The sequence below is a fragment of the Limulus polyphemus genome, unplaced genomic scaffold (genome assembly GCF_000517525.1).
Source record: "Limulus polyphemus unplaced genomic scaffold, Limulus_polyphemus-2.1.2 Scaffold356, whole genome shotgun sequence".
Classification (NCBI taxonomy): domain Eukaryota; kingdom Metazoa; phylum Arthropoda; class Merostomata; order Xiphosura; family Limulidae; genus Limulus; species Limulus polyphemus.
In genome coordinates this window covers 171816-181622 of record NW_013665966.1, presented here as the reverse complement: position 1 = coordinate 181622, position 9807 = coordinate 171816, and the positions used below count along the sequence as shown (strand labels likewise).

Below are 9807 nucleotides of genomic sequence, written 5' to 3'. Positions count from 1 at the left end.
GTTGATCCAATGAGTCACGGTGGTTTAGTATATACTAAACGCTGACTTATGGAATAAATTATTGACAGATATTAACTAGTGACTTATAGAGAAAATCATAGATAAACACTAGCTGATGGCTTAAGGACTAATTATAGAGATCTTACTATGTAAGAAGTTGTAGGTATACTTTAGCTGATGACTTATCGATAAAATTGTAAAATGATAATTAGTTTACTTACGAATATAATTATGAACGAAACTAAATGAAAAACAACATACGAAAACATAAATTAAACCTAACAGTTAACTTAAAGATGGGTCAATAAATGCACATTAACCCAAGAATTATGGGCATAGTTGAAGACGAAATATATTTCTGGACTCAGATATGGAAGGAAATGTGGATGGAAATAGCTGTGGGTTGAAGACAAAGTTATTGATGGAAGCTCGTATCTCATAGACAATGTTATGGATTGAAACCAGCTGACGTTTCGTGTTGCGTTGTTGTTGTTTGTTTTAAGCACAAAGCTACATAATGGACTATTTGTGCTCTGCCCACCACGGGTATCGAAACCCGGTTTCTAGCAGTATAAGTCCGCAGACATGCCGTTGTGCCACTGGGGGGCTTCGTGTTGAGAAACATTGATGTGAACTCTAGCTAGATAGAAAATAGATATTATGCTTATTCTTGTCATAAGGCCTATTACATTATATAACACTACATGTTTTATCTAGTCATTTATGAATTTTCAAGAATTAGAAGAACGTATAATAATTGTATTCCAATCCCACTATATCTGTCATATCTATTACCGACGACGCGTTTCGCTCGATCCAGAGCTCTTCAGACTGGTTAGAGTGCAACAAACACAGTTCGAAACACTATTTAAAAAGCCATTTGATACAAAAACAGTTGTTATGGTGTGTACGCCTTTTACAAGCTGGCGAAGAATGATTACAATTATACTTGTCATAAGATATTAGTATTGGGCCTATTACATTCTTACAATTGTTCTAATATTAGAGTATAGTTTGATAATAACTATATTACTATTATACTGTTACCTGGCATATATATTATTTATGTGAAACATAAGCTTAAACACAGTTTCAAAATGTTTTATGTTTGGTCACACACACACACACACAGATAATTATCTTCCGATCACTGCTGTGTTTATTGTATCCCAGCCTGCCTGAATAGATCTGGATTAAGCGAAGCTCGTCGTTGGCAACGAATATGACAGATATAGTGTGATTGGATTACTATTATTACAAACTCTTTTCATTCTTGAAAATCCCAAAGGGACCAGAAACAGAATTTACTGTTCACAAATGCAATAGGATACAATGTTTTATGACGATTATAATTGTAATCATTCTTAGCCAGCTTGTAAAAGGCGTATACACAATAACAATTGATTATACAAGCTGGTGACTCATAAAAGTTTTCTAAGTGGAAGGATAGTTAGAGATTATGTTAATTGGTAACCTTCAGATAAAGCAGATAGGCTTTAGTGCCTGACTTACGAAAAAATATATAGTAGCTGCTATATATAAATTATAAATGCAAACTAACTGTAGATATATGGGTAATGATTCTACACAGACACCACCCTAGCGATACTAAGGATGAACTTGTAAAATGGACACTAGCTAAAAGCTTTTTGAAGAAACACATGAACTGATAGCTTAAGCATGAAGTTCTAAATGACTCTGTTGGGAGATTTTTTAGAAGAAACTACGGGTGAAAACCAGATTTTGACTTTGGGTAGAATTATAGATGAAACTAACCGATACTTTTGAGTCTTTTAATATTTTGACTTTATTGATGACTTATAAAAATTATTAAATATGGGTATCAGACAATTATGAACATATATGATATGACGGTCTATGAACATAGTTATAGGTAATCAGAATTATATACGACCGTTGACTGGTGACTTATGGTCATATATTCGCAGATTTATAAATATAGAAAATGTTTATATGAACGTAATTAAACGTAAAACTGGTGACTTATGAACGGTTCTATAATAGAATAATAGTTGGTAACTTATGACTAAAATTATTCTTATGTGACTGACTGGTAATTTATGAATGAAATTACACATAAAGAATAGGTGATGACTTATGAATACAAATATAGATGTATAATAACTACATGGTGTCTTTTAGGTCGACTAATAGAGGAACATCTGCTATTGAGATAAGAAGATAATTGTAGAATTAATGTTTTATGGAGAAAATTTTGGAAATATACTAACTGATGACTGACGTACGAACTGCATACCGACACTGACTAGAAATCTATGAGTGAATGATTGTTGATAAAGATTAACTTATGGTTTAATTGTAGAAGAGAAGAAACTGATGACTTATGGACAGAAGTGTGAAGATATACTAACTAAGTCCATATGCGTGAAATTACAAGTAACACTAGTTGTTAGGAGTGGCGGGGTTATGAATAGATACCAAAACTGTGCCTAAAGGGTGATATTAACTGTAGACCTTTGAATACAGAAATATATGAATTATACCTATTTAGTTAAAAATAGTATTACAGATGGTCATAATAGGTGTATGTATTGTGGAGAAAGTTATGGATATAATCAGATAGTGAGTAGTGGATAAGTCTATAATTATCGTCAACATATCGACAGAATTAACCACATGGACAAAATAGCCACAAACACATAACTTACTATCATTTTGAAGCAAAGTCGGCTCTAAAGGACCAATAGCAATGCTTTAATGATATGGAATTTTACCGTTTTAAAGGTTTTTTAAACAATCTTTTACATTACAAATCTATAAAATATCAAGCCCACCTTTACTGTCTAGTTGGGTACTGTTTTTAAGGTTTTTAGCCTGCGTAAGTTTTCTAGTTTGTGTTACAGTGTTAATTGTTATTTAGTTTATAGCACTGTAGATGTGTGGCATTGTCGAGTATTATTTACATTAGAATAATCTAACTATGTAGTGTTTTTAAAGTACCGTTTAACTCAGCAAATTATAACAGATTTATGGTGTCGTTAAGACTCGCGTAGTTTATATCGTTCTTGATAAGGAATATGGACATTTTAATTAATAAGAACTTCTGATCAAAAAAGGAGTAAAATATACAAACAAAACCCAAAAAAGCAACTTATGAATTAATGCGTGAAACAACCCAAAAATGCATATTTTGGGCTCCTCTGTGGTCATATTTACAGCAATCAAGATGGAAATTGGCATAAATATAAATTTTCATGAGCCCACCACATTGATTACACAAAAGTTGTACTTGCCCATTTTAAGTCTTTTTAGGAGGTGCGGGTCAGAGCTCACAAAAAAAGAACATTTTGGGATTTTTTTTTTGGTCAATTACTCGGCCATATTGTGACAAATTTACATGAGATTTGGTACAAAGATACTTTTTTTACAGGCTCCATATATTGAAAAACAACATGGTGAACTTGACAATTTTTAGTAATTATAGGGAGTCTAGATACCACGAAAAGCATAATTTTAGTTGTTTTTTTTTACAATTAATCTGCTGTATTTCGGCTAATTTACATGGGATTTGGTACAAAGATACTTTTTATAGATCCCATACATATATACATACAAAAATATGGATATGTCCATTTTTGACCATTTTAGGAGAGGTTAAAATGTTAAATAAACCCCTAATTTTAGGGTTTTTGTTTTGACCAACTTATATGGAGGTTAGGTCAAAGACACTTTTTACAGGTCCCAAACAGAGATATAGACAATTTTGTAATTATTATCTTTTGCTTAATTTTTCAGCGAGGAAAGCACTATTTTGGGGTTATCGTGAAGTGTTCGTGTGTATCTCAACCAGCTTACATGGGATTTGGTACCAAGATACTTTCTTGCACGTCCCAAGCAAGTTTTCGATTTTCTGTGTTTTTCAAGTTTTTTCTGGTGTCAAAATTGGCCATGCTGGGATTGAGTGGCGGAGGCATGTTGCATTCGCCTGCGAATGTTGATCTCTTTAATTCAATATTTATATTGTTATTTTCTATCCAACTCTCAAAATTTTACGTATTATAGTATTTGTGAATCATAGTCAGCTCACATTATTATAATGTTGTAGAATTATTCATTATATTATTTAACTTACAACATTCTAGCCGGTTACAACTGTTAACTCTTATTTGCACTAATATTTTCTCGCCAAAGGTATATCCAGTTGTTACTGGATAAAAATGACCAATTCTAACTGTGAAAGTTTTGAATAGGACAGTTTTCAAAAGAAAAGGTGACTTTTCTCTTTCTATGAAAAATAATGAAGTAAATAAATAAATAAAAAGCTGTGTAACACGTTTATTTTTTAGTAAATTTCCAGTTCAGATATTTTTGAATATATTTCGTTTGAAGACAAGAAGAGATGAGATTGAGACTCCTTAAACATGGTATTTCGTAATATAGCATACAGGAGTGCTTGATTAATGAGCTCCTACATAGACCAAGCAAATACGCAGTTGTTTAACAAGGGAAGAATCGTTATACGAACACAATGTACCATTTCTACCACACCAGACACTATTACCTTTTGTAACATATTCGAACTGACTATAATTAGCGTCTGGAATTTCAATACCATTTCTATTTTGAAGGGTAGTATACCTTCAGGATTGTTTGTTTGAAGTTAAGCACAAAGCTACACAATGGGCTATCTGTGCTCTGCCCACAACGGGTATCGAACCCCGGTTTCTATTGTTGTAAGTCCGCAGACATACCGCTGTGCTACTGGGGGGCATACCTTCAGAAAGGATCAGTGTGATTATTTGCACTTTCACTGGCAATAATGTACACAGGGAGAATTTCCTGCAAAATATATTTAAATAATTTAGAACTTCAACGATTAGTTTTGAGGGTTATGTTAATGAACGCGTCTTATCAAATACTATGTAAATCCTCATCTGATGGTTAAAGAGTACAAAAGCCATAAAGATAATATGAATGTTGTTGTTTTTAATTCTTCATATACCTTCCATTTATACGCAAGAAAACATTTGTCAAGTCAATGTACAATGTTTCATAGTTTTTGTATTCTAGCGTCAACAGGAGAGACATCCATTGTTGATATAAACTTTTATAGAATATTTGGCCTAGCATCTGCACGTGGGAATACATTGTCAATGAGAGACCTGATGGTTCGCAACTCTTGGGTCGTGAGTTTGGCAGACAAAGCTACATATAAAAAAAGTCTGGGATCTGCTGAGTCATTATACACTTTTATAATATGTTTAATGTAGCATCTCCGTGCAAGAATGTATCAAAAGTGTTGGTTCCATAATGTGCCCACTTTATAACAGTAATTATGTTGACTGCTTTTAAAATGAATTTAAATTACCATTTGCATGCAAGAGCAAATGATTAATTTTGACTGTTTTAATGAAAACTTAGTGTATCGTTAGCGTGCAGAAACACATTTTCTTCGTTGAATAGTTTACAGAATGTGTCATCAACCAACTACACATATACAGGAATACGTTGACAGTGTTCATTGTTTCATAATGCTTTAAATATTACGTATCAAAGTATGTGTTTTTAAGAGAGAGCTACAGATACATCAGAAGCTCAAAGATGATTAAAATCGCGTGTCACGTATTGAATGACTTTTACATTATATGAGCCCCCCAGTGGCACAGCGGTATGTCTGCGGAGTTACAGCGCTAAAAACCAGGTTTCGATACCCGTGGTGGGCAGAGCACAGATAGCCATTTGTGCAGCTTTGTGCTTAACTACAAACAAACAAACAAACAATATATATATAAATTATCATAATCTATATAAATAAAGTTATCTCTGGCATTCGGACAAATACTCAGCTTAATAAATAATCAAAACAATAAAAAAAGACGGTGGAAGACTGGATGATTTATTGTAAATAACGTTTTTGTGGTGAATATATATACATAACATGAAAACCAGTTTTACATTATTGTTGATAAAAGAAACAATTCTATGCCTCTTAGAACACTACTGACGATAAACATAAACACCTATATGACATATTTAATGTTATTAGTGACACACTAAAACATAAGTCTCATTTTTTATAACACTGGTAATTGGAGACAGAAACACCTACATGACTTTTTTAACGTTATTGCTGACACCCAAACACCAGTCTAACTTCTACAATATTGGTGATGATAGAAATAGACACATATTTTATATCTCTAACATTATTGATGACACACTGGAACATCAAGTCTAACTTATGCAACACTGTTGAAAGTATATATAGACACACACCTCTGTAACGATTCTGTAGTGCTTTTACAGCGTTAGTGATGGTAAGAAGGGGTACACGTATGACTTTGATATGTCTCCAGATGATAGATATAAACAGTTATATTACTTTAACAACAATATTTTTTTTCTTGAAAGAACACAAAATGATGATAAGCAGAAACACTACTACGACTTCTACAACACTACTGATGTTAATAGAAAAACTTTTTTAACTCTAATAACGATGAACAGAAATACTACTATGACTTTTAAAACACTACTGGTGTTAACAGATAAACGTCTTTCACTAAACGACACTAATGACGGTGAACAGAAATACTACTTCGAAAACCTCAGTTTATGATAATGTAATTCATTTTTTCATATGAGGAAATATTTAGATTTTTTACAGTAAGGTCAAACATTTTGATTATCTAAATAAAAATGAAATGTTTTGCAGGTAAATAAGAAAATCTATAGTTAACATTTACACTTGAAATTTCAATGTCAACAAGTAGATTTCTACCTAAACGACAGTATTTCCTAATTTCTAGAATTTCCTCAAAAATTAATAAAAAGAGTGAGAGAGCAGATAGAAAATATTTGTTATTGGGGAGAGAACATGTGAAAATAAAATCAAGCCTTTGTGAATTTTATTGATCGTTGATAACATTCTTTATAACTTTGTACCAAGAGAAATGGAGTTCTCATAGCATGTGAAACGCAGAATAAAAGGCGTTCTTGTGAGAGCTTTAAATCAAAGCTTTTGTAATCTAATTATCTTAAAGCAAATCTATTTATCTTACCTCTAGTGTATATCCGCTTCTGTCATGGAATACGTAGTCGTTGTGAGCTGTTTCGGTTTACTAAATTACGTTTATCTTCCGCATGTGTGAGGTAACAAAGCAATATATATATAGTCTAAATAAGCACTTTGTCTTGGAATAGCTTGATAATGTTTAATAATTTATTTTTTTTAAGTAGAAGTAATGGCACTTTTTATTTACCTATTTATAACTTGAGTCCCACCTTTACAAGTTTTGAATATTTCATGTGTGAAGAAGGCGCCATTAGTGTGTAACCCATGGTGTTGTAACTCAATCTCTGAACCATCCTCCTGAGCTAGATGTGTCACGTTACCGCTTTTCAAACAAAAATTACAGATTTTCTACAAAATACTGTCACCACTAATGAGAACGAACCTTACTCTAATGCTGTTTCTTTCTATTTCGTCAAAAGAAACATCGTTATTGGAAAAAGATCTTTATGAAGAAGACCACATGATGACTTTAATATTACGAAAAATAACTTAAAACTATAAAGTGAATCTTACTTTTATTAAAACAAAAATTGCTTCAAGAAAAAGGCCTATATTCCTTCTACATCTACAAAATCAACCCTAAGGTCAATGTGTTTTCATACTGTGAATATTTGAAACTAACTAGTAAGTAAACACCACACAGTCCTGTCACACAGATTAAAAGCAGCATACTCCTCATTAGCGTTCCAAACTAAAGATAGTATTGAACAACGCCATGAAAGGGGCGTTTCTATATAGAACTCTTATCATGCTTGAACCTTGTTATTTAAATTTGAGTTTACATAAATTTTGGGACAAACACTTTACAAAATTTAATTACAAGTACACACAAACAGTTTAAAATAGTTAAACAGAATATTTTCTGTTTACATTTAAAACTACACTGTAATGTTCAATTAAATGAAATATGTGATTTCTTCCACGTTCAGTCACTGTGGGCTAAGAATATATCAATTCTACTTTGCCATAATAAATTACATCTGCATCTTGAAATTCACGTGTACTGACACATTGGAACAAATTCAAGAGTAACATGACACTTGATGGTGTTGAAAAATAACCAAAAACTACTACACATTCAAAAGAAACACAGAATGTCATGACCTTTACTCTATTAACTTGACCTGTATGCAGTTGTTATTACACAGACCAAAAGTAAAATTTAGCACATTATGACAATTAACTCAACTTTTAAGGTGACCCTAAGGACATTAGTTATTTAAAGACAGCTCAACCAAATGCCTCCTTGTCTTGAAAACGAGGTTATGATATTTTTTCTCACATTTGGACGTCACAAATATTATGTGTAATCCTTTTAAGTTATTTTTTCATAACGAACCTTTTCATTAGTATTGAAACATTGTTTTATGGTACATGACTAACACGTATGTTAAACATTTAGGTACTTACATACATACCGTATACCTAAACAATTGATACGAGGCATATAAGACTAATTACTGTATTATTTATCGCTTTGAAATCTCAAGATCCTGCATCGATCCACTACAGTAGCAGATTCAGTTCAAAGGGAAAATCAGAGGTACTATTTTTCTAAATCACGTATTGTTTCCTGAGATAAAGGGTGTTCTTATTCTTTGTTACCGAGAAAATTTTAGAATGTAACAACAAAATGCACATTTTAAGGTTTATGTTTAGATGAAAGGTATAATTATTTCCTTTAATAAATAATTCATTTTAATGTGCATACGCAAATATTCTCTAATGCTTAATAATGGGAACAATATATTATTTTCCTTGGATATGAGTTTATAAACATATAACTGCTACGCTATACATATGTACAATTATTTAGGTATAGTATCCTATATCAAATATTTTCAGTAAAATTGTACTGTTTTGTTCATGAACACTACATTTTCATATGTTGTTAAGGGTTATATTATTTTTAGAAACTTGGTATTTCAAAATATAAAAAATCCTTTATATTTGGAAAGATAATGGAAATATTTTCCCTAAATAATTTGACTGGTGAACTTCTTACAGGAATGAAACGATGGGTTTAAGAGTCTGTTTTTTTTACCTTGAAGTAATTAAACAATAGAAAAAAGAGCCAAATATACTACACAGTGTAGTTTTAGAGTGTGACGGATTTATTATTATATATTTATTTTAATATCGATGCCTGCTTGAATTAAATTTATATTTACAAGTGTACATAAATTATAGAGTTAAATATGTATTGCCAAACTCCCACCTATTTCTAAAGTTGTAGAAGATTCTCGAATGTAAGGATAAACAATATATCTATGTATGTTAACGCTTAATGTAGCTTTGGACTGTTACGTAATCTGAATTTTCTAGAAAGCATCCACACGCCTATGAATATAACCAACGCGACGCGCCAAAAAAAAAGAAGACTATCTATCATTAGTTTGCTATAGTCAGTGTGCTATAAAATTCAAAAGCTACAACTGTGATTTTTATAACGCTTATCAATCGGAAAACTTCAAATATTTGACCAGGAACATTTACAAAGCTCGAACATTACAAATCATTTAACTTCAATGTATTCTCATCGGACATTAGTATTTTTACGAGAACATTATATAAATTCATCGTGGAAAACTCGGTGTGTGTGGCTGGTGAATAACGAAGGACAAAGCTAGCTAGCTCCCTACTAAGTGAATTATACCTACGTCAACTAGTAATTAACTCGCTCATCGTGAACCCTCGATAAGATATCGAAAAAGTTCCAGACTAGAAATAATACTTTATATTGTTTGTAA

General features: G+C 31.9%; 1 protein-coding gene across 1 annotated transcript in view; it reads right to left on the bottom strand.

Moving 5' to 3' along the window:
- The window catches only part of LOC106457646 (octopamine receptor beta-2R-like), a 32228-nt gene that overhangs the window by 14571 nt on the left and 7850 nt on the right, over positions 1–9807 (bottom strand). The window lies entirely within an intron of this gene.